Source organism: Saccostrea cucullata, unplaced genomic scaffold (assembly GCF_032062105.1).
Source record: "Saccostrea cucullata isolate Sc308-1 unplaced genomic scaffold, CSIRO_AGI_Scuc_v1 ctg1015, whole genome shotgun sequence".
NCBI lineage: Eukaryota > Metazoa > Mollusca > Bivalvia > Ostreida > Ostreidae > Saccostrea > Saccostrea cuccullata.
The window spans coordinates 17,414-43,178 of record NW_026924329.1 but is presented as its reverse complement, the minus strand read 5'-3'; the positions used below and the strand labels follow the sequence as shown (position 1 = coordinate 43,178).

The 25,765-nt window shown below is 32.7% G+C and overlaps 1 long non-coding RNA gene across 1 annotated transcript; it reads right to left on the bottom strand.

The window, feature by feature from the left end:
- Positions 1–22,171: 22,171 nt before the first annotated feature.
- Positions 22,172–24,655, bottom strand: LOC134266219 (uncharacterized). The gene is made up of 3 exons (XR_009991918.1): positions 24,551–24,655; positions 23,390–23,507; positions 22,172–23,111 (listed from the first exon to the last, which is right to left on the bottom strand). It is a non-coding gene; the product is annotated as an uncharacterized LOC134266219 (long non-coding RNA).
- Positions 24,656–25,765: the final 1,110 nt, after the last annotated feature.

Genomic DNA, 25,765 nt, shown 5'->3' with positions numbered 1-25,765 from the left:
ATTTCATGGCTTCAGATTTAAAACACGAACCAAATTTAATTATTTGAAAGTTGTTACACGGTACTCAGGTGACCTGTAAGGCCCGTGTTTTAAAAATATGCAGGAAAGTCACTGTGAAAAAAATGTTTTAAAATAAATATGTTTTTTAATGCATGCAGATTGCCCAAGTCAATAACTCAGTAACCGATTTATTTAATTCACTGCGTCATAAATCCAAGCTTCCCTGAAGCCGCGTGTGACAATACCTAGGCGACCAATAAACTGTTCAAACAGCTTTACGAACAGGAAAAACGGTCACTGATATCAAATTTTACATAAAATTGAATGGTTAAAGGTAAAAACAGGTTTTTATTTTAAAAGAAAGTCACTGTGAATTTTTTTTTTAAATAAATATGTTTTTAAAAACCATGCATGCAGATCGCGCAAGTCAATAACTCAGTAATTGATTTATTTAATTCACTGCGTCATAAATCCCAGCTTCCCTGAAGCCGCGTGTGACAATACCTAGGCGACCAATAAAATGTTCAAACAGCTTTACGAGCCATTTCAAATGTAGAGGTTTTACCACAGACAAAAGCAGAGGAACGAGTTTGATTGGATCTGCCATGTTGATTCGGAGCACAGTTCTTAAATCAAATTTGTATACCATGACTGAAATTGTTTTTTCATGAAATTTTTTGCCTGTTTTTGAATGGACAGATCCATGGATTGTAATTTGGCTGTGCAATTCGCAGGAAGCATAACTGGTACAATAGATTTCTCCTTCAAAAAATCCATTATTTCCTCGGAGATCTGCGCCCTAAATACTTCGAAAATACACAGTGTTTTTGGTATTAAAGTCAAGGTAATCACCTGCTCGATGTAAGGAAGGATGATCTTCTTTACATAGATCTACCTAAATAAAGTAGAGAAAAACTTTTTTAAATGCCCAATACCGGTATCACAATCATGCATGTTTCATATTCAGTTCAGCAAAATTTAGTAGAACGTTTACCTGAGACACGTCTCGCCAGTGGCCCAGTGATTAGGCGAGTGAGTGATATCCCACCCTTCAATTAGAATTTGGCGAATTTTGGGCTGAGATGTTTCTGGTGTTCCCTTATAGATAACTTGTGGCTTCAGGAAATGACCACTCGGTGTCACTGCAAAAGCGGCAGTTATTTGTCGTTTGTCTTCCAGCCCCGTAATTTTCTACCCGTTTACTGCCCTCTTCCTCCATAGTCCACTGTGATACTGGTATAGGTGGGAGACCTGTCACACTTTAGGAGGTAAAGGACGTTTGGTCACATTACTTTTCCGTCACGTGATAAATTGTAAATTTAGAACCGGAACCTGAAATGTCAGTGACGTAATGTAAACAGACATGGCAGACGAGTATGTACGGGGAGATTTGCAAGGAAGGGGACAGTCAACAGGTCAAGATTTATGAAAACGCTAAATAAGAACTAAGAGAAAATAAGATTTTAAACGATCATGAATATTCACTAGATGCAAGTGACGGAGTTCATGTGAGCGATATGGATGTTGCACAGAACGTCGTTGTAGGCGACGAAAGTACACGAAAGTCATGGTTTGAGGGTAGACGAGTAGATAAACTTAGTGTTATAGCTAACCACATGAATTGTGAGCGTTGTTATACCTGTTTACGACTGTCGGATATTGAAGACGAGACAATATATGGCATGGCCAGCATATACGCTGCCAGCATGACAGCTTTGTCAACGCCGTACCTGCTGGTAAAAGGAACAGCCAAAAAGCATTTGACATCAATTAAAAGTATCTTGATAAGTAGCCTAGCTATTTGAGAAAAAATAAGATCTATAAATAAATAATTTTAAATCAAGAACTTTCAACAGCTTACGATAGCGAAAGTCAGGACAGAATGCGACCCGGTGTATTTAATTTCGAAAGTCAAGTTATCGGTCGAAAGTATTTTATATAATCATTTACCACGCTGTGTTAACAAAAAAATTAATTATCTTTTTATGATATTTTAATGGTACTATTTAACAAGATAAAGACACAAATCTACCCGAGTCTAGCGTTTGTGTATTCAAGGGACGTTCCTCTGGTACCGGTGCAAATGTATGGCGAGCTACAATAGCCATTAATTAAACAAAAGTCGTCTTTCATGTTTATTAAATCAATAAATTTTTCCAAAAATTAAATAATGTTAAATAAAATATTAATTTAAATGATTTTATTAATTAATGTGTTATTTTCATTACTCTGGACACTAACTATAAGTTAAAGCTTAGCTTTTTTAAGCATAAGACATATATACGAGGGTTGTTAGAAAAGTTCACGGACACGTTGAATTACAGAAAATTTATGTATAGTGTTAAGTATGACCTATGTCTGAATGAATTCCAGCATTTTGTTTCTTGGTATGTAAAAAATCAGGTCCATATGATAAAATCTTAAAATTTTTCAACTATTTTTACTATGGGGTTATGGAATTCACGGAGCAATCATTTGACGTAAGCGACGTGACAACCAGATTTCAACCCTTTAAGCTTTGTTGCAGTTCTATAAATCTCTCATTTATTCAGATTTTTCTCATCTTTCTTCTACTTAAAAATTGAATATCTATATCAAGACACATAATTTTCCTACTATAATGTCTCATGTACTGTTTCAGATATTATTGAGATCTTAGAAAATTGAAAAAGTCTATGAAGTCAATCGATCAGGTATGGAAACTATGCAAAACCATATAGGCGCAACGCAACATCCATTCGATAGCGGGGTATTGAAGTATCGATGAAGTTAATCATTCAAAATGTTAATCCTTCCATTCTTATGAAGCTACTACCATTTGAAAACTTGTTCTTTGTTTGTGTAGAATATTTCCGGCAGCATCTTGAACATTTTTATCTCTTTTTATACATTTTCCTGTCTGCACACATAATTTTTACGTAGTGCAGTGCTCCATGACGCTCATAGACCTTCCGATTTTTGGCTGTGTTTTACCGCGTTGATCATTTATAAACGGCTATAAAACAGTCATATACCCTCCAATTTAGTTCAAAATTTCTCCCAGTGACGTTTCCTGCATACTTTAGCGACAGGTAAAATATCATAAATCTCTTGGCACAACAATTGTGCAATTTTTAATTTTAATACAGAGTCTTTCTGATGTAAACGTACCAAAATGTAGCATGCTCCGTAAAGCAAGATTTATCAAAATAAAAATGCCGTATATTTTTTCAGTTATCACCGGAGAGCACCAAATTCTTCTATTTTTATTGGAAAAAAGTTCAAAATTATATCTGGAAAGTTTGACTTGTTTCGTGGAAATAGCGCGCTCACAATAGGTCGTGTCCGCGAACTTTTCTAACACCCCTTTGTATGTGTATATATACATGGCAACACCAGAGACATATACATGGTTTTACATGTCTCTGGTAACATGATGATATTTATGGGAACTTTTATAGCCGGAGTACTGAGAGTTTCCCCACTTTATTCAAAAAGCCCAGTCGTCAGAGGTTTTTGATAGCAGAATAAGAGGAGTGATAAGCACTGATGAGAAAACTGTTGCTGTAGACACAGACATGGTAGAAGCAGAAAAAGCACAAAAAACAGAGACGCAGAAGCCAGAAACACAAAAGTAAATATGAAACATCAATGCATACAATTGCCGAAAAGCTTATTATCCTCAATTGTTAGTGTTCCTGATCAGGTTGAAAGTCAAGCAATTTTCTGATGTATTTAATCTGCTATATCCCCCAACACGGAAAAAAATGACTTAACCACAAAGCCATAAAATCAACTGAGGACGGTGCCCGCCTCTTCAAATCATGTGAAATGGAGAGGACTGGCCAAAGAGCTTCGTTATGAGACCTACAGGAAATGTTCCTGAACAAGGATAACATTGTTCAACACAAGGATCGAGCAAGTTTTAGCTGTTTCTCTTCCTCATTCGAAATTGCTCTGAAGTATTGTGCCCGACCAAGACAATATTCTTGTATTGGAATCATATTAGCCTTATCAAACATAATCAACGTGTCTATGGACATAATACGAGGGACGATCAGAAAGTTCTGCAAGTATATCTATAGAATAATGAAAACAATATATATCAAAATTTAAACTAGTTTAATCCTTCAAAATAACCCCCTTTTACATTCACACACTTTTGCAATCTGCATAACCATGATTTGAAAGCTCCGAGGTAGTCTTCTCTTGGAATACTGTCTAAGCACTGATAAACAGCACTACCAACTGCACTCCGCGAAGTGTAGCGACGTCCAGATAACATTTGTTTCAATCTAGGAAATAGGAAAAAGTCACAAGGACTTAGGTCGGGAGAATACGGGGGATGTGGGAGCTGAACAACCTTTTCATCCTTCAAAAAACTTTGAACCGTTTTACTCTTATGAGCAGGAGCATTGTCGTGAATGAGCTTTATGTTCTTCAAGCCTGTCTTTGGTCTTTTCTTTTCATACACTTTCTCAATTTTTTTTCAGTACATTGTTTTTGTAAAATTGTCCCGAGATACCTCTACCTTGCGGAGTTGGAATTTGCACAACTGGGCCATTAGAATTAAAGAAAATTGCATACAGAATCTTTTTAGCACTCTGACATCTTTTTGCAATCACAGGACGCTCGCTATTATTCCTGACCCACATCATATTGTTAATTTTTCTTTGCGGCTCAAAAAAGTAAATCCAAGTTTCATCACCTGTTAGCAATTCAGAAAATTTTCTCCTGTCACAGTTTTTATAGATTTTTAGCCGGGCTTATTGCTCAAAGAGCAATTGCCGGCTTATGGGATCCTGTTCAAGGCAGGATGTTGACCCCATAGTTGCCATTTTAAAGTTACGTGCAAAAATATAGTTCTTACTCTCAACCGCTTTTGAGATAATACAAACGCTAAATAAAGCAACAAAAATTAAACGAAGTTTTATCTATATAAAATAAACATTAGTAGTAATGACTGAAAACTTCATAAGTCAAAGAACATAGTTCATTAGCGTAAGGATTTTTGATAATCAGTGTTACCGTAGTTCTCTACACATACGAGGTAAAGCAGGAGAAGGAACCAGACTGGCCTGTTTGTTTACATTCAGCTGCGGTACCAGATTAATTCTGATTCTGACAAAATCGGACCGTGGTATTAGGATTGAAAAACTCACTGTCAGTGTCTTATCATTTATATTGATAGTTTTAAAATAATTTTTTCATCAGAATATAAACGTGATTCATGTAAGAAATCCATTCTACTCTGTAAATAAGCCCGGCTCTCTGTACTTCTGAGTACTTTGATTAACATTTTTCTAGCAAATTTCAAACGCGTTGTCTTTTGTTCTAGTGTCAAGAGATGCGGTATCCAAAAAAAGAAAATTGCACAAAAGGGGGATGGAACGTAGGTCGCCAGCATGAAATTCCAACACTCTTAATATTACACTATTGAAACCTCTTCTTTAAATCCACTAGTATACATTCACGAAACAGTGCTTCTCTCTTTGAATTATCAAAAGCGGGTCACTATTCAAAATTTAGCACCAGACACCACGAGTTAATCTTCGCACCTTTTCTTTGGAATGTTTTATCAAATAGAAGTGATATCTTCAATGAAATTAAAATAAGAACGTTCTTAAAGCCTTCGGTTCGAAGTTTTGAAAGTATATTTAACACATTTTGCACATTCCATAATGTAAATATGCATGTAACACTAAAGCGATGAAATGATAATAATTTTTTTTTTCAATTTCCTGTTTATCCCCAATGTGAACTATCCCGATAAGTTTATCGAAAAAGGTTGAAACGTTTCGCCGAAAAACATGGTTCGCCCTACGACGGTCAAGGAATCATATATCATTAATGCTCAATAACTTGAATCAGATCTTTGAGACAATAATCCTAGAATAAACTCCATAAAGCGATCTTTAAAAAAAATCGTTTTTTTTTATTTTTGTCTTAGTTATTAGTTTAATATGAAACAAGTGTGAATAGAAAAAAAAGTGGTTAAGATATAAACTTAAAATATAACTTGATATTCTTTGTTGAGAAAATATTACTTATACGTATGATTTAAGATCTGCTTTTCCGTATTGCACAAAAGATATTAGGTATCAAATTTCAATTGCACATTTAGTCTTTTCATTTTCTACTTTGAAAACCAGCCAAAACCAATTATAGAAGACGTTAATTTGACATAGAACTGTAACGTAACAACGACGTGACAATCGAAGTATTCTTTTACATTTCATATATCCTTATGTTACTTTCGTTTAAGCAAACGCTCTGCTGCCCCATTGCGAAATACCGGAGACAGCCGCCATTTTGGACCCGCTTCAGATTTTCGAATGCTTATATCTGGAGTTTAGATTTATCAATATTCAAACAAATTATATAGTTAGCATTAAAAGAAGAGTCTTTATTTACATACCAAAAATAAATGAAAAATATTGAAAAACAAAAAAGTTAGAAAATACACTTTTTTTCAATGTACACCTCGTAACGACCGGAAGTAATGACGACGCACGAAAAGGCGATTCTGCAAACCAGAAAGTCATGATCTATCATCTCCAATAAGTCTCCAGTTCATATCCTCAACCATTTTCGATAAAAGTGCGCGACAAAATCGCATTTTAAAATCAGGAAATTGTCCATAACTTGGCACCAGAAGCAAATTTTCCAAATTTTTCTTCGGATGTAACAACTTCATATAATGACACATATTTTGTGAAAGTTTCATGAAAAACCGCTGAATGGTTTTCGAGAAATCGCCTGCACAAAATTTTGTCAAAAAAAGAATAATAATAAGAATAATAATAATAAGAAACAATAGAATCACTATAAGGTCTTCCGTGAAGACGGAAGACCTTAATAAATATCAAACCAACAAAAAAAAGTAATGGAAAACATACAATTATCGAATTACAAGATCACCTCTTCGCCTCAAGCTATAATAAATATATTTACCAAGGTTACACATATCCTTATAATTCTCAGTATTGAATAATTGCAATAATTTGAACATGGATGGTTTTTTAATGAAATATTTTTTAATAAATTTGTTTCGATAATCTTCATAAACAGGACATACCAATAAAAAATGATATTCATCCTCAACACAATCATGACAAGCAAAACATTTCCTATGCATTTTGTTAGTTTTATTATATCTCCCAGTTTTAATAGCTAACAGGTGTGATGATATTCTTAACTTTGATATACATTTTTGGAACTTAGCCGGAATAGATTTCTTTAAGTAATACTGAAGGTAAAACCCATCAAGTATATATTTATAAAAAGAGCATTTTTGCGAACTCTCAATTTTAGCAAATACTTCTTGTTTAGCCTGGTCCAAGATCCTATATTTTATACATTTTAAGGTAGCTGTATTAATTTGTTGTTTATCCCAAACTTCACTAAAACCTAGATCATTTAAACATTTCTTCACCTGAAAAGCCCAGTTTTTTTTGTGAGTGCATTTCACAGTTAATATACATCTGCCCATAACAATTTCTAACGATACAGTTATCGCTGGCTAAAATATTACTCCAAAATTTTATCATTGAAAATGTCCTTTTAAACAACAGAGGAAGTCTGCCTAACTCAGCATACACAGCTGCATTACATGTAGATTTTTTAACTCCTAATATCTGCTTACAAAAATCAAGATGTAGTTTTTCTACATTATCACCTTTATGAGATCCCCAAATTTCTGATTCATAATTTACAATGCCTCCAACATAACAATCAAAAAGCGATAATAGAGTTTCATGATTAAGGGACAAACCCCTTATATTTTTTTTCAACACAAATAATGCTTTTCTACCCTGGTCAGACAACTGTTTTTCCGCCATTGCAAATTTATTGTTATATTGAAAAATAATTCCAAGGTATGTAAATTGTTCGACAATTTCCAAAACATGTTTACCAATGAACCATTTTTCATTAGATTTGATTTTGCCCTTATTTCTAAAAATTAAAACTTTAGATTTGTCCACATTAACACATAAATTCCAGGATTTACAATATTCAGACAATTCATTCAAAAGTGATTGCAAACCTTCAATTGTTTCAGAAAAAAGGACCATATCATCTGCATACATTAACAAAAATAAGTTCAGTGACATTAGATCATAAGAGATACAGCCAGATTTTCAAAAACTAATTTCAAAGTCATTCACATAGAGATTAAATAAAATTGGAGGTAACACTTCTCCCTGCATCAAACCAATATTGTTACAGAAATAATCACTCAATTGGCCTTCTACCCCAACGCAAGATTTCACATTATTTTACAGAGCTTTTATAACCTTTAGCAATTTACCTTGGATACCCACTTTAGATAACCTGATCCACAGTTTAGATCTATCAATAGAGTCAAACGCCTTTTTGAAATCAAAGAAAGCACAATACAGTCTTTTACTTTTAGATAAAGTGTTTGAAATCAATGAATGAAGAACAAATATTGCTTCACGTGTACCACAATTAGGTTTAAAGCCAAACTGTGCATCTGTTATTATATCGTTACTTTTCGACCATTCTAATAATCTATTATTCAATATTGAAGTAAACAATTTAGCCATGTTACTAACAAGACTTATACCCCTATAATTGTCTGGGTTCTTATTGTCACCTTTTTTTGAAAATAGGCACAATTACAGATGATGACCAACTTTTCGGGAAAAAACCTGTGTCTAAAATACAGTTAAAAGTATACTTAACAAGGGTAGTAGGTATTCCTGGAATTCAATAAAATATTCATTCAATATCCCATCTTCACCATGCGATTTCCCATGCTTGAAATTACTAATAGCGATTTTAATTTCATCTTCACAAATTTCCTTATCAAGTTCATCAAAAACACATTCACCACCTACATTTGCACCATTCGAACTACCGGTTTCTTCAATTTGAGTGATATCTTTGAAGTGCTCATAAAAAGTTTCTATTGATACTTTTGGAGTTGATTTTGTTCTTCTATTAAATTTGGCAAAAAATTGTTTGGAATTATTTTTCTTCAATATATTTAGCCTATTTCCTTCTGCTTGTTTGTATAATCTTTTAAGCTTTGTTTCTTCTTTCTTGTAAATGCGTTTTTTATTAATCAAATCCAAGTGATTTTGTATATTTTTACAGTTATTGAATGTACGTAAAGCTACAATATAATCTTTATAAAGATCTTTTAAGTTTTTATCAAACCAGGGCTTATCATCTGAACTTAAGAAAGTGGAATGTTTTGATCTTTTGCCAGAAGTTCTATGGTAATGATCAGTATTTACACGAAAAAAAAAATATCAACATTCAACATATTAGTAATTTTTGCAATACAATTGTTTAGATCATTTTGTGTAGAAATTCCATTAAAATCCACATGACTATACATGTCGTCTAATGAATTGAAAAAGTCTTTGCATGCTTCACTATATGTTGGATCCCATTTGTAGATACTACGGGTTTTATAAACATGCGAATTCGTGTTTTCAGAAGATTCCATAGACAAAGAGCATCTTAATTCGATATGTAAAGGTGCATGGTCTGAAAATGTAGTAAAGTTACAGACAATAAATTTACTAATAGAATCAAACATGTCAGTTGTGGTCAATAAATAATCTATTGTACTAAGACCACGAGCACCATTAAAAGTAAAGTCGTTGGAATGTCCACCACTATGCCGACCGTTCACAATACGCACACCTGTGGCTTTACACAACGACAGTAACCGGTTTCCGTATTCATTGTGACCTAGATCTGGGTTGACCCTCGCAATCAGCTGATCGTCAGTTCTGTATTGTAATGTGTTGTTCACCGATGCATTCAACGTCAACGTGTCAGTTGAATGTGGGGCTAAACCTACGCCCCAATGTTTAATATGAAGTCTATCTGTGTAAGCCCCCTCCTCGGTTCCCAGGCCTACATATATGTTAAACATAAAGTAAATTTATATAAAAAACACTCAATATTTTTAAATGCTATAGTTAAAGATTGGAGATATAAATACGAGAGAAAGAGAAATCGAAAGTAGACCAATTCTAAAATTCTGGTAAATTTCGGATTACTCTTTCACGAATTGTGGTAAGGCATGCATGGATCAAAGGGCATTTAAACTGACATAGTAAATTTACACAAGCTATGCCTTGGACCTCTTCCCTTGCGGTTTGAGCCACCACCTCCTAGGGATCCACCTGAAAAGAAATGCAATCGGGCTCGAGCTGTCGACTCGAATATAAGCGATAAAGCTTAATTTATAGAGAAAATCGCTGTCATTTGAGTGTTTTAATGCAGGGAGAAAATAGTTTTGTGATGTTGAGATGAGACGGACGCGCTGGCGCGCCGACGCGCCGAATACAATTAGCCATGTCGACGCATGCTAGCCTACTTGTCAAAATACTAGAAAACACGTGCATATTTATATAGAAAAGAAATAATACCACAACTGTATTTATTACGGAATAAGCATCTCTCTCTCTCTCTCACCCTAAATCGGGTTGTTCTTCCACCGTCAATATTTTGATATATAACGGAATAAGCAGCCTCTCTCTCTCACAAACACATCCTCAATCGGGTTGTTTTTTCAGAGTCAATATTTTAATATTTAACGGAATAAGCAGCTTCTCTCTCTCACAAACACATACACATCCTCAATTGGGTTGTTTTTCCAGGGTCGATATTTTAATACAAAACGGAATAAGCAGCTTCTCTCTCTCACAAACACATACACATCCTCAATGGGGTTGTTCTTCCAGGGGTCAGTATTTTAATATATAATGGAATAAGCAGCTTCTCTCTCTCTCTCTCTTTCTTTACCACTCCTTCGCTCTCTCTCTCTCTTATACAGGACTAAGCTGATGCTTTCCCCCTTCTCGCTCTCTGAGCAATGAAAAGTAACACAATTTTTGTTATGCAACACTTTATAAAATTATAAAATATCACAGATATTCGAGGTTTTCAGTCTTTCATCACTGTTGGCAATTTCTGAAAAGAAGAATGAATAAATAAATGAAAATAATAAAAAATTCTTTTAGTTAACAAATTAATGGAATATATATTTTTTTATTATAGAATGTACATCTCCTGGCGTGGAACATATCTTCGAGGTCTGCCGTCCTGCCATTCGTATCGTCCAGTGGACACATTCCATGAGTACAGGGAATAGTTCCTGCCCCTTTCCACCAGTCCAAAGAAGTTATCGATGTGCCTTATAGCATAATCATGATCCACAAGCTGCATTAGTTGAATCCATTCCTTTAAAACCTCTGGATTTAGACCATTGGCATATGCAAAAGTGCATATTAAAATTCTATTCCAGTGGCGAAGTGGTCTGGTCCAAAACAAACGACGAATGGAACGTGGCCATACATTTGCTGGACCAACTATGTCTTGAATATCCATCCAAAGATGATAAATTCTCGAGTTCCTGGATGCCATGATGTGAGAAAATGTGGTCTTTCACGCTATATTTATGTGCCTTGCAAACGGGTTTCTGAATTCATTGGACAATGTTACGTAATACATTGACCTGTATTACTCTGTGTTAGTGGATTAAAATTGAATATGTGAATTAAATAAAATTCGAAACTTTTAATATTTGATTAATCTTGTATGTTTTAAGGCATCACTTTTTAACCATATATTCTTTGCTGTATTATACTCAATAGACTTGACAAGGCAGGTGCATGATAGAGATGTGCTTTATTCAGTAAAATGTCATAATTTTATGGTCTACGTAATCACATCAACTTCTTCAAGAAGCTAAAACAAAATTATTTAGAATATTCTGGAATGGGATGTAAGATATCACATTTGTCACCCTATATAAACTCCTGTTATTTGCAACGCTCTATGGAGAAATCATTCATTTTACTATGGAGCGTTGTGTGCAACGCATCCAGATTAATATAGCGCTTTTTTCCGTCAAATGTATTCATTTAAGCTTGATCCCCCCCCCCCCCCAAAAAAAATAACCTAGCCCCATATTTCTGATGATAACCCCCAAGAAAACCCTCTTCCCGGGGAAACTCCCCTTTTATGTACACTTCTATAGTATTATTTAGTAGAAAATGATATTCGTCGCCCTATATATATACTCCTGTTATTTGCAACGCTCTATGGAGAAATGGATCATTTTACTATGGAGCGTTGCGTGCAACGCATGCAGATTAATATAGCGCTTTATTCCGTCAAATGTATTCATTTAAGCTTAATCCCCCCCAAAATAACCTAGCCCCATTTTATCTGATGATAACCCCCAAGAAAACCCTCTTCCCTGGGAAACTTCCCCTTTATGTACACTTAGATAGTATTATTTAGTAGAAAATGATATTCGTCGCCCTATATATACTCCTGTTATTTGCAACGCTCTATGGAGAAATCGATCATTTTACTATGAAGAGTTGCGTGCAACGCATGCATATTAATATAGCGCTTTATTCCGTCTAATGTATTCATTTTAGCTTGATCTCCCCAAAAATAACCTAGCCTCATTTTTTCTGATGATAAACCCCCAAGAAAACCCTCTTCCTGGGGAAACTTCCCCTTTATGTACACTTATATAGTTTCTATAGCAGGAAAATAAAATTCGTCGCCTTATATATACTCCTGTTATTTGCAACGCTCTATGGAGAAATCGATCATTTTACAACGTTTTCAAGAATCAGAGAATTAATTGTAATAAATCTGCCTCGTGTTGTAATTATGATATATTATTTGACGCCTTTAAATATTTCGGTATGACTTCCTTTATTTTCTCAAGTATATGACTGATTTTAATGTATTAAGGGTCGGGTTCGTTATTTCAATATGTTTTTGTGGCATAAAACTTAAACGCAACGCGTTGCAGATAACAGGATATAGCCATGCAAACACCTACATGTGTTTCCACAACCGTAACAACTTTAAAATCCAACGAAATGGCCAAAGAAACGCAGTGATGTAAACACTGCCAATTCACAGCAACTTCCTAATGCAGACAACCACTCGTCGACGTCATAATCGCAAAGTACAATGTTTTCCCGAACTTTTCTGAAGCAAAATGGAAATCAAGCATTGTACATGATATAAGGTTTTCTGACTTTGTTGTTCAGCACTTAAAGAGTTTATTGTTTTCAAAAAGTTCTCCTTTTACCTGGAAATAAAATATTACAAGAGGAAATGATACTGGGATGTATCAGAAAACGGTCGTCAAAAATTTGAAGATCCATGATACACCAACTTGTTTCAACTCCAGCTAAAAGGTGCGTATTTAGGGCGCTTTCCATTAAACGGGCAACGCTGGATTTGCCGATGTTGCCTTAAACGCCGGATAATGGAACGCGCGTTGCCGGCAAGCAATTGCGGTCATGCATTTTACCATAGCCGATTTAGAAACAATACGGCGTCGAGTCATCGAGAGGAAAATTACAGTGCATAAAAATTAATTATGGAGAACACCCACCAACAAACTTCAGGATAAGTATCCGTTTATAGTTAATTCTATATGTTTTTTTTTAATTTAACATATAAAGTAGAACTACTCCGAATTTTCTACTCACATAGAATAAACAGTTGTTAACGTCTTCCTTGGAAGACGGTATTGTATAGTTGAAGTTTTTTACAGTCTTCGGACTATGCACTTCCTCTCTTTTGTGATTGGTAGAAATTGCATGATGAGAAAATTTTCAATTATTTCATTGGTTGAAATGCTGTTCAAGGCAAGGGAGATAACTTTCTGATGATCTATTTTTCGTACGACTTAACAATTTTGCAAGAAAAATGACAAAACGAACAACAAAATCAGCAATAATTATTTCTTACTAACATGATATTTTTTATAGCAATAAATAAAAAGGTCTCTTTAATTTCATAATAAATAAAATTTGATGGTTATTGCTTGCAGGCTTTACAATTTGTTATTATTCTTTTCCCCTTTCTTGTTTGAAGAGTGAATGGGAATCAGCCGAGGTTTGCCGGAAGCTCGCTAATTTAGAAATACAAAATCAAGAAATTCAAAAGAATTATACAGCCTGTGACGTGTAGATCTGTTTACTGTTTAAAATTGTTGCTAAAGACGGTAAGCTTTTTTGAAAAGCTCTACTTGTTTATTTACATCCTTTGGTAATAAAACGCAAACTGCATGATAAGTATTCCCACCTTTTTACGTCATATTTGACTGCTTATTGCGTCATATCACCTGTCTGGATAAAGAAGATATATTCCTTTACTTTTTATCTGTCTGTTGACGATGGCCTCTCTGGAGCTTCTGCATTGCTCTGGATGCAATTCGTTTATTTCTATCATTATCTCACTTTAATCAGCAAAATTGCCAAGTAAATTCGCCAGTACAACCCCTTATTCTTAAGGATAACATGGCCACTGTGTATACAAGTATTTTATTTTTAAAATAGTCTTGATTTAACATGTTTTTTTTCATAGTGATGTAAGTACAAGGTAAGTAAAAGTTCATGAATGTACTATGAAAAGAAATAGTATGTTCACACTGTGAATAAAACAATTACAAAAGATTAAATATATAATAACATTATTTTGCATATTTTATCACTAGTATTGTTTGAAAATTTGCTATTTTGTCAAACATCTTAATTTGAAAATTTGCTTCAAATGTTTTATTATTGAAATTAAGAGATATAATGAGATTTGTTGCTTGTTTGCAAAAATAATTTCATTTTATGTACCAGATTGATTGTATGTGTTTTGTGTTAAGTGTCTCCAGAAAATGCTTTTTTTTTCTATAGGTGTTTAGTAACTGTTCAAAATTTTTGAATGTTAATATATTTAAAGATTCTTTTTTTACACAAAGATAATTCTAAATTTTGAATTTAAAAGACATACATTTTTCATTGTTACTATTTTATTGGAAGTTTTCATAGGTATAGATTTTCTTCATTTCATGTGCGATATTTTATATTAAATCAGTAGCGAGACACAATGTTGCACTTTGTTCTTAAAAATCTGAATGCATTTTATCAAGAAGCTAAAGACATTTTTGTAGTTCATGGTTTCAACAGACCTGCCTACCCTTCCGCTTTTGGCGTAATTCTTCCGCTTTTTACCACAAAATTACGCTATTACGCCACTTACATGAATTTTACGCTTTCAATATCCATCATGAACGTTTAACCTTAGAGTTTAAAGTACGACCTGCTGAAATGAAATGAGAAGTTCTAATATAAGTAACTAATAAGAGATCGGTTCTATAAGGTACATAATATACCTAGTTGTTACATGTTAACCGGTATTGCGAACGAGAATTTACTACTTACGTTTACTATTAAATGATATGTCAATAAGTACAGCCATTTCTATGCTCAATGTAGTTTATTTTAACATTGCTTAATTAGAATAAGATTGAGAAGTGTGAGTGTTAAGGAGGCTGGGGAGTCAACAAATTAACCATTAATTAACCACCAGATTTTACTTATTATTATTTTATCTTTAGCTGTCAACTATCATTTGGCAAAGAAAAAAATCATACATTTTAGTTTTAAATGGAGCTCTTCTTTTAAAGGAGATCAAAATAGTCTAAATTCGGTTGCCACAACCCAGCCTCGTTAAAAAATAAAAATACAATGTTCTAATGTACGATCATTATGGGGGTACGGTTAAACTGAGTTTCATATGGGATATTGGTATTTTACAAACTTTTTGCAATAGATGATTAAAAAAAAGTTTTTGCAAGTTTGTTTAGTAATGTACAATACCTGTTGCTTAGAAAGAAAATAAACTATGACAGTAAACACCAAATAGGAAAACATGATTGATTACACTTTCCCCTCTGAAATTCCACCAAAAAAGTACTGAAAATTACACCGTTGCAATGAAAAGGGTAGGCAGGTCTGTTTCAAGAAAGATAAATTTAACCTTTGGAGTTGAATGAATTGCTTTTGATATTCAATTTTATACTGCCAAAATTGTATCATTGCTAAATCATTCTGCTTTTCCAATATTACACTTTTGAAATAGATGTATTGATTTTTGTTCAGATAAAAGTTTTAATGTAACCCATTTTTTATTTTAATTTCAGAAATCAAACTAATGAAAAAAATGTAAGACTGTTTTGATTTCAAACATTTTGATTTTATTTACGCAATAAAATCATTATCCCTGTTGATTTAGGTAATTCATCATTGCATTCCTCTTGGCAGTAGGTTGGTTCTGTGTGGCGTCCACAGGGTAATCAGCAGCTATGGCAATGTTTTCCTCAAAATCCACTTCAAGATCTGCTTTATCTTCATTGTTCTTCAAAACAAGAAGAAAACAAAAGTAATATAAAATGTTGTGAAAAGATTGATTTGATATTTTACAGGCTTACAGTCTTTTTGAAACCATACACTGCATGAAAAGTCGCGTTTAATATAATTTAATAAATTCGTTTACTCCAGTAAATTTCTTGTATTGAATTTAATTTATGTATAACGGTACATTTTACATGAGATATATTGTGATATAATGTAAACTTATGTTGAAACATTTTTGAAAAAAAATATTTAGGCACCCTATTCATTTTAATTTATTTATTTCTCATTTTTATTTATTTACCCTTCTGTAGATTTTTCAAAACTGTGGAATATAACTTAGTTTTTTCTCTGTCGACTACCACTGTAGTACAATTACATCGGGATCGAAGTCGGGCTCGAAAAGCAATTTATTTAAAAACAACACACCGCGCCGAAATTCAATTTTTTGGAGAGTTCCACGCAGCCATGTTGAACTTGATCATGATGTTGTACGGGAGGAAAGGGCGAAAGAGAGTTACTCGAAAAGGAGAAGCATGATTAACTTTGGATGGAATTTATGTTTTAACAGAAGATGAAGACATTTACGACCCTGTTTAGCGGTAGGAACAATGTAAAAAATTTTATCATGTGTCCTTGAATGAATAATTGCCTCTGCTACTGATAATGTTACTGTTCCTTAGTCTGGGCTGTACACATAAAATGCCTGGCAGTAAAAACGTTTGGGCAAGCGCTATTTACATTTTGTAATAATTATTTAACACTTTTAACCATCTAACTTAAAGATGGATTTTAACCAGAATTTTCTCGTTTGGGAAAAATAATTTTAAATACTGTGCAAATAAGAAAAATGGCCAAGTTGCGGCTCGATGTAAACAAAGTCGTTGAAAACTGGTATGCATATGAATAACAATAGAAATGAGACAAAACTGTTAGACCCCCGTCTCAAAAGCTAGTGTCGTTCGGCATTATTTAATACTTTCATGTAATATAATATACCAAAACCTGCTCTTAAGACATTGTTTAATACCTATAAAACATAAATTTAATGAATTTTGGAATTTTATTTTGCGTAAAACATCGGGATCCAAATCTCATAGCTTAAGTGCACTCATTCTTTTTACATTCATGAGAATTATTCCTAGTTTGAATAAAAATCCCTGTAAGATACATCTTTTCTTTCAGAAATTGTGCCAGAAAAGTTTGAAGTAGCTATGGGAATGATCAACATTGAACTTGCTGAGGCTCTCTTCCTGAAAGTGACTTGACCAGATATTTGGCTACCCAGTATGAGGTACGAACTTATCATTTGTTGTACAACTTATTGTGTATGAGATTGCAACCATTTACTGGAAGTTTGCATTTGTTGTCCACTTTAAAAACTTGCTATCTACAGTGTAAGTTGTTAATATATTTTACTTTATGCTAAATCACTTGTTCATTATCCCAATAACTTGCATGTTAAATGCTGTAGATGCTAACCTTTGCATTTAAGTTTACTCTTAAATTCCATGTGTTCCGAGTATGTACACCCATTTCATATCATGTTTTGTCGTCTCTAAATTTAATATAATACATATCATAATATGTACTAGATCACAAAGTTTGAGGATTTTATTATTGTATGAATGTTAAAAGAAAAGGGCTGCGCACCTCAATATATTCAAGGTCAAACAGGTAAATACATTGGTAAATTGCTAAAAAAAAAAAAAGATGGCAAAAAGTCACCAGTCCCCAATTTACATGTACTTCCACAAATTCTGCAGCTTGCTGCTGTGAAACTATATATATGTGTGTCTTAATATGATAAATGCTGTAAATGCTATTCTTTGCATTTTCCTAAACTTTGTAAATCTTCAAATTTCATGTGCTCGGACTACGGTACCATTATGTATGTTTCATATCATATTTTGTCGTCTATAAATTTGATCTATACATATAATTATATGTTTTTTTTATGCAATTCGCTTAACTAGATGACACAGAGAATTTTTTTCATTGTGTAAAATGTTATCTTCTTGCCGTAGTCATGTTAGTCATAAGTATACCCTGTTTGTATATTTTTTCTCCTTCTTTTATATTCTTTCTATGGAGAGCCACATCTGTTATTAATTTTTCATATTTTGTTTATGACAGCTTTTTACCATATCCATAGTATCTTGCTGCTAATTATAAATGAAAGAATTAGTGTGGAGGAGCAGAGAAAAGGGCACCTCAACATGTTCAAGGTCAAGCAGGTAAAATGCTCCAAAAAAAAGATGGTGAAAAAAATCATTAGTCCCAAATTTACACGCTTCGAAATCTGTAGCTCGCTGACCTGAAATTATAGATAATTCTGTCTTTATTAACCAGATTTGAAAAAATGGCATATCTTTTGTAGTCTTCTGTAAATTTTTAATTAAGCAAAATTGAGCTGTGTTTCCTCTAGGTCAAATGATAATTTTACAATCAACTCAGATTTTGTTTTTACTATTTAATATATGCAATTGCATAAATCCGGAAGCACACATATAATATGTATATATAGGTAAATGGGTATTTATTTGTATATGTTTATTGTAGAAATTAGGAGCTAGGTGTGCTTCTCCAGAGCTGAAAACTTCTTGGCATGAAGAGAAGAAGAAGCAAGAAAAAGCAGTTTTAAATATTGATTACGTCTTCATAGTACAAAAAATGATTCTAAAGATAATACTATCTATGAAATAAGAAAGCTGAAGTTGCGTTCTGATGAATGTGAGAATGTCTTAAAAGAACAGGACACCAAAAGTGCCATTCTCAAATCAAAGCACTCTAAAAGGCAGAGCATAAGAAGAACTAGGACAAATAAAGAATCTAAAAGAGTCAAACCTATGGATGTATTAATTGAACAGAGATGGGCTATTAGAGATGAAATATCTGAGTTGCTACTGTTTTGCACAAATTCAATGTTAGATAAGAAAAATATACCTAGTGTTGTATTTTTGACAGTGAAAGTTTTTTCTTATGCTTGAGTACAGATTAAAACTGTTATGTATTTTATTGTTTAAACATTTATTGGTTTGTTGTGTAATCCGCAATCACATACATTTTAATCTTGATTTATATATATGTACAAGTCTAACTTAAATAGTAAGTGCATGGACATTATTGTGGAAAAAATAAGACAATCATGATCAAGGGTAGTCTGAAAGAGCTTTGCTGGCAGTAAGTTGCAGATCTTGATACCCAAGTAAGAGAAAGGTGGCGTCTCTGACCGATCCTTTTGCTGTTGCTTGTGGGCGAGTGAGGCTTCTCTGTCAGTGGCTTAGTGAGTCATAGATGTAAAAAATAGAATAGGCAAATGAGGTAGAGACATTTCTGAGTAAAAAAAGAGTGAATTGTGATTTTAATAAATATTACAATTGATATTGCAAGAGTAATGAGAATTGCAAGAGTAAAATATTATTTTGTTTCCTTCCATTTGAAGTAAGAGAGTTTATGAATTATGAGTTATGGAATTGTAATTAAGGCTTAAAAAATTGTTAAATATACTTTAACATATGTTTATACAGGACTTTTATATGTGCATGTTTCAGAGCTCATTTTTGATATTTTAAAGCAAAGTTGAAAATATCACTATTGAAATGTTTTGCATTCCAATGTAACGTTGATTTAATGAGGATATGTTATATTACAATCATCAAGCAATAAACCTAGCAGTTGGAACAGAAATGAGCTACATGTATTGTAAACAAATTTAAGCTGCTATTATTTTGTGTAATTGTGATACTTTTTCCTTAATTTGAATTGACATAACCAAATGATATAAAGGGTTTTTTTGGGTCTTGTATTTTTCACAATCAACATTAAGTATTTTTCAAGTTGAACTTGGATAATTAGTGCATGGACATCTATTGTGGAAATACTTGGGAAACAATATAAGGGTGGTCTAAAAGAGCTTTGCTGGCAGTAAGTTGCAGATCTTGATACCCAAGCAAGAGAAAGGTGGTTTCTCTGACCGATCCTTTTGCTGTTGCTTGTGGGCGAGTGAGGCTTCTCTGTTAGTGGCTTAGTGTGTCTTATTAAAATGTACATGTAAAAAGAATGGACAACTTTTATTGGCAGCTTTTATTCTTTTTATGCAAAGTTTGATATAATTTATTGTGGGAAATTGAAAAGCCATTTACAACCCATACAGAAGTTTTAATAGGGACAGTTTCAGTCAGATTTTGCAGTCTTTTGGAGTCCAGAATGACTACATTTTTTACCTGCTGTGTTTTGATTTATTGCGGATTTGAATTTTACATACAATGCTATTCTTATATTATTTATAATTACTTCAGTATATTACTTACTACTAGTATGTAGAAATTTACTCCATTATAATTGAGCTACAATCATGATTGTTAATTTTTAAATTCTGACTTTTAGGCTTAAATTTGAAATATTTTGTACTTTGTTAGAACTCATTGTTTGTACACTATTGAGATAACATCTAATAAAATTGAATGAGAAATGGATTTGTGTAAGATTGTAAAATACTTGCCAAAAAACCCACAAATTGTAAACCATACAAATTATTGATGGAATAAATGTAAAATAAAAATATTATGCAATAATATTATAATGTTAAATTTAATCAAATACAACCTTAAATCTTAATTATATGGGAAGGTTTAATCCGTACATTTTCATCACATATACAAGAGATTTAATATTAGTTTATGAAAGAATAAAATTTGTACGTATTAGTAAGTTTACAATTCTCCGTAAATAACTTACTTTTTGGAAGTATTATAAAGTGTGAATTTAACAAAAAATAATGAGGTAAAGATCTACGTTAAATTTTATTAAACGAACAAATTTAATGTGACCGTAAAACTTAATTTTATGGCCATGTTTAATAATAATTATACGTTATGTATATTAGAGGTATAATAATTGTTTACGGCAGACTAAAATCCGAACGTATAAGTAAGTTTACAATTTTCCAAACTTTATTGAATTTGTTCTTTTAATTTTTCATTAAACTCGTATTAAATGCTAATTATTTTCTAACATTTACGATCCCACAATATGTTATAATATGCATTTAAGGTAGTATGAGTGTGAAATCAAAGTAATGGAAAACAAATGATTTTGGTAATAATGGATACACATATGTATAAGCAATACATGATTATAATATAAATAAAAAGAGTGTAGCCGTTTGTCCCCTAGTGGTTGCCAAACTAAGGGAGGTAACTCTGTGTGATATATATTTTCCTTAAAAATATAGTCCGCACTCCAACTTCAAAAAATAGGTCAAATATTATGTAAAATTTTGAAATGTTAATTTTTATTAAACATGGAACATCTGTTCTAAAACTTAAAACAATAAAAAAAAAATTACCAAATTATAAACTGTGCTTGCGGCGCCACCTATGACGCGTAATTTCTTTCACCAAAATACTAAAGTTGTGGATCTTAATCAAATTATAAAACATAGACAGAGTAATGGAATCATAAAAAACAATTTATTTTCTAAAAATATCATAACAATCAATCAATTTGTCCAAATTTCAGAAAAAAGAGTGGAGTCATTTTGAAAATATTTAACCCGAATTTCCTCTGATCAGCTTTTCTCTGCAAAATTCTCATAAATACAACTGCTCTAAATTTGTCTTCATTTATGATACAATAAAAAAACAACTTAAATGGAAAATGAACATGGTACAATATTCTATAAACTATATATTACCTGAACAATATTCATTTGTTAAATTAAAAAAAGTCAATGTTTCATTAAATGTCCTCCATAGCCATCTATATTGTCAAATGATTCGACACAATGAAATATGAGGAATATGAATTTTTATCACAAATTTTACAATATGCAGAGTAATGGAAATAAAAAATGTATAGGTTTTACATGAACTAAAACAACAATCAATTATTGTGTCCAAGTTTCAGAAAAAAGAGTGAAGCCATTTTGAAAATATTTAGCCAGAAATTCCTCTGATCAGTTTTTTTCTGCAAAATTTTCATGTTTACGACTTCTCTCAAAGTATTGATCCTCATTTACATTTCAATAAAAAAAAAAAGATCTAAATAAAAATGAACATGTCACAATTTTTATGATCTATATATTACCTGAACAACTTTCATTTGTAAAATAAATTAAATAAAAAAAGTTAATGTTTCACAATGTACATCCTTAATACAATGCCACCTAGATATTGTCCATTGACTATAACAATGAGATATGAGAAATATGAATCCTTGTCACATATGTTACTACATGCAGAGTAATGGAAACAAAAAATGCATAGATTTTACATGAAATATGACAACAATCAATCAATGAGTCCAATATTCAGAAAAAAGAGTGGAGCCATTTTGAAAATATTCAGCCCGAATTTCCTCTGAACATCTTTTCTCTGCAAATTTCTCATGTTTATGACAGCATTATTCCAATAACATTTCCAAATTATACAATATGTATTAAAATGAATATTGTACAAATTTTATGAAATAATATTATACCTGAACTTTCATTTCAAGTATATAAAACAATAATTTCCTGTATTATGAGTTCAGACATGACTTGACTAGTTTAAATAATGGAAGAGTGTCTAGAAAACCATGAACTTGTGTGACAATTCTTTCCATAATTTCACAAGACAGTATAATGCTTGAAAAAGTACAGAAACATATTAATTTCTTATATTATGACCAAGTACCACCACACTGTCATTGGTAGACAAAAAATCCAAAAAGCTTGTAGGACCTGTCCTTATGTTTACTGCTTTCACCTCACTCTTTGTCATTGTGGTACATTTCCTTCCTCTCAGTCCTAGTAACAGTTATTTCTCTTACTTTTGGACAAATTGGAGTCTTTGGTTGTAAATATGTGCTGGTTGAAGTGGTTTTCTCCATTGATGGCGGAAATTTGTAGTATATGTGTAGCATACGCTCTAGCTAAAATACAATAATATAAATGATTACATATTCATTTATTAAGGTAAACTTAACTAGAAAAGATATGGTATAATAAATGTGATACTCCCCTACCAAATACAACACAATACAAAAGAATACATATAAGTGATGTATCATTACCATTTAAAAAATTATCCACTAGACTTGACTTTTTCAAAAGTAAATCAAATTTCACACCCAGTTTAGTTAGTATGCCCTGGGTTAAAGTACATTTTTCAAAAGTTAGTCAAATTCCATGATAAAGGTAAAAAATTTACCCATAAAAACCTATCGTTGCTGGTATATTATGGTTATCATGAGAACTCCTCTGCAGCACATCCAGAAGCCTGCGAAGGTCCTTCCCTATTAACTTCATTTGTAGACGTATTCTGCTGCCTGTGAAATAACAAGGATATTTGAAGATTAACAGCTAGTCCTTGAACAAGATATGTTTGTAAAACACTCATTGCTCCCTCCCCATTCTCCAAGATACATGTACCGGTAATTGGAATTTTTCTAAGTTGAGGGGATATAAATCTGAAAACAATGCCCTGATCTTACTAAAGAAAGCTTGACTTATATAGTCTTATGATAAATCTGTATACCAAATTTCATTTCAATATGTGCAACCTCTGCAAAGAAAATAAACAAAAACTGGTGGTGAACCGACATGCAGACTGACCGACTGACCAACAGACAGCTGCAAAGCAGTATGAACTCCCGTGTAACTGATATCATACCCGTAACTGGAAAAAAAATCATACCTGTGTGAACAATTATCAGTAATGAATAAAGTATACATGTATTAAATTTTAACACAGTGACTATAGGTTTCTAGAAATTTGATCCAATATTAATGATATCATAGGGGGGGGGCTTTGCCCCCCTCCCCACTTTCTTTGCGAATATAGATAATTTCTATGCATTGAAAATTGGGGTTTTATACCTTTTTTTGTTGGTTTAGCTGGTTTAGCCCCCCCCTTTCAATTTGCTTCCTACACCCATGGATATGACCTCAAATGTGATCTTGACACTCACTACTCAATAAGAATTGACTTTGAATTTTCTTGACTTTCCAGATTACTTATACATAAATGTAAATGAATGACGAGAAATTGTGCAATGTATTAAATGATCTTGAAATAAAACCCCATAACATAAAAATATGTGTTAAATTTATGCAGACCAACATATTTTTCTTCACCACAACCCTAGCATTAATTTTTTACATGCAGATTTGTATCTCTTATGGCCTTATCTGAATTATCACAATGTGTAAATATAGATGCAGCATTCACACATTTTTGTTTGAAGATTTCAACACAATTTGAGTTGGTTTTATGAATCATTTTCATTCAATTTCAGACATATTTTCCAACAGAAAATTTCTCCTATTCATACATGAATCTTAACTTCTTCAAACATTTTCTTCAACTTACATTACAAATTAGTTTCCTTGCAATCTTCGAGCACTTTGTTTACATGTAAAATGCCGGGTTATGTACTTTCTATTTCACAACGGGGAATAACTCTAAGATAATCTCGAAGAAAAAATGTTATCAGAATCGTTCATAATACATTTGATTTCTCGTTGATATTAGACCTAAATTATTTGTGCAGCCTAATTCCAATAACGTTTATTTAACACATTGTCTAGCCTTTGGGATATATAAAACTGTCACTTATTGATTAGACTGTCGAAATATGGGCACACAGTAACAGGTGAAATTTTGAGCCCCCGTAAGCATTGGTAAGCGTGTTTGGCGTGTTACATATATCCGATACTTTTTTCCTTACCGATTTTTGAATATACACTACATCAACTTCTTCTTCTGATTGGTTTCTGTATCTTAAAAATCCGTTTGCGGGCGGCAAAGCTGCCCTTTGCACGTCCCATTTTCCGTTGTTCCTCATTTCGGGAAATCCAGCGCTGTCGTTACTATGGAGATCGGAAACGGGTCTGTTGTCGTAAAAATACGAGACGTACTCGATGACAATGCAGATATTTTAATACCCATTTTTAATCAGAAAAAAATAAGTAATAAAGTTGATTTTACAATATTATGAATTATTTAATTATGTAAAGTTAATAGACACTTTTACTGACATTACTTTGAATGCGACTTCATTCCAATTTGTGTTATGTAAAATGCTCACACTCATACAACCTTAAACATTAAATAATCGCAGCATTTAAATCACATTTAAGGTAAAATTAAACCCGACTTTTCATGCAGTGATAAGCTCAATGGCCTCAAAGCTCCTCCAGTCAACTAGGACATGCTTTTGAAGCTAGATTGCATTTTATGAGCTACATGTAATAAATCCCAAGGATTACTTATCTTTGTCTTCTTGGCCTTTTGGTTAAGATCAAAGTGTTGCGTGTGTGTAGATCTGTTAATTTAGTTTAACCTCTATGCAAACATTATGCAGAGTGCAGACAGCTGTTATAATCATTGGTATGTCCTCAACTTTTGTCATATCCAAATATCTCAATCTTCTCCATTTGGATTTCAACAATCCGAAAGCCCTCTCGATTGTCTGTCTGGTTGTGGAGTGAATGTTGCTATATTTTTTCTGAGATTCAGTCAAATTACCATCATCTTTAAATGGTGTGAGGATCCAACTGAAAGATCACATATGTTATAAATATA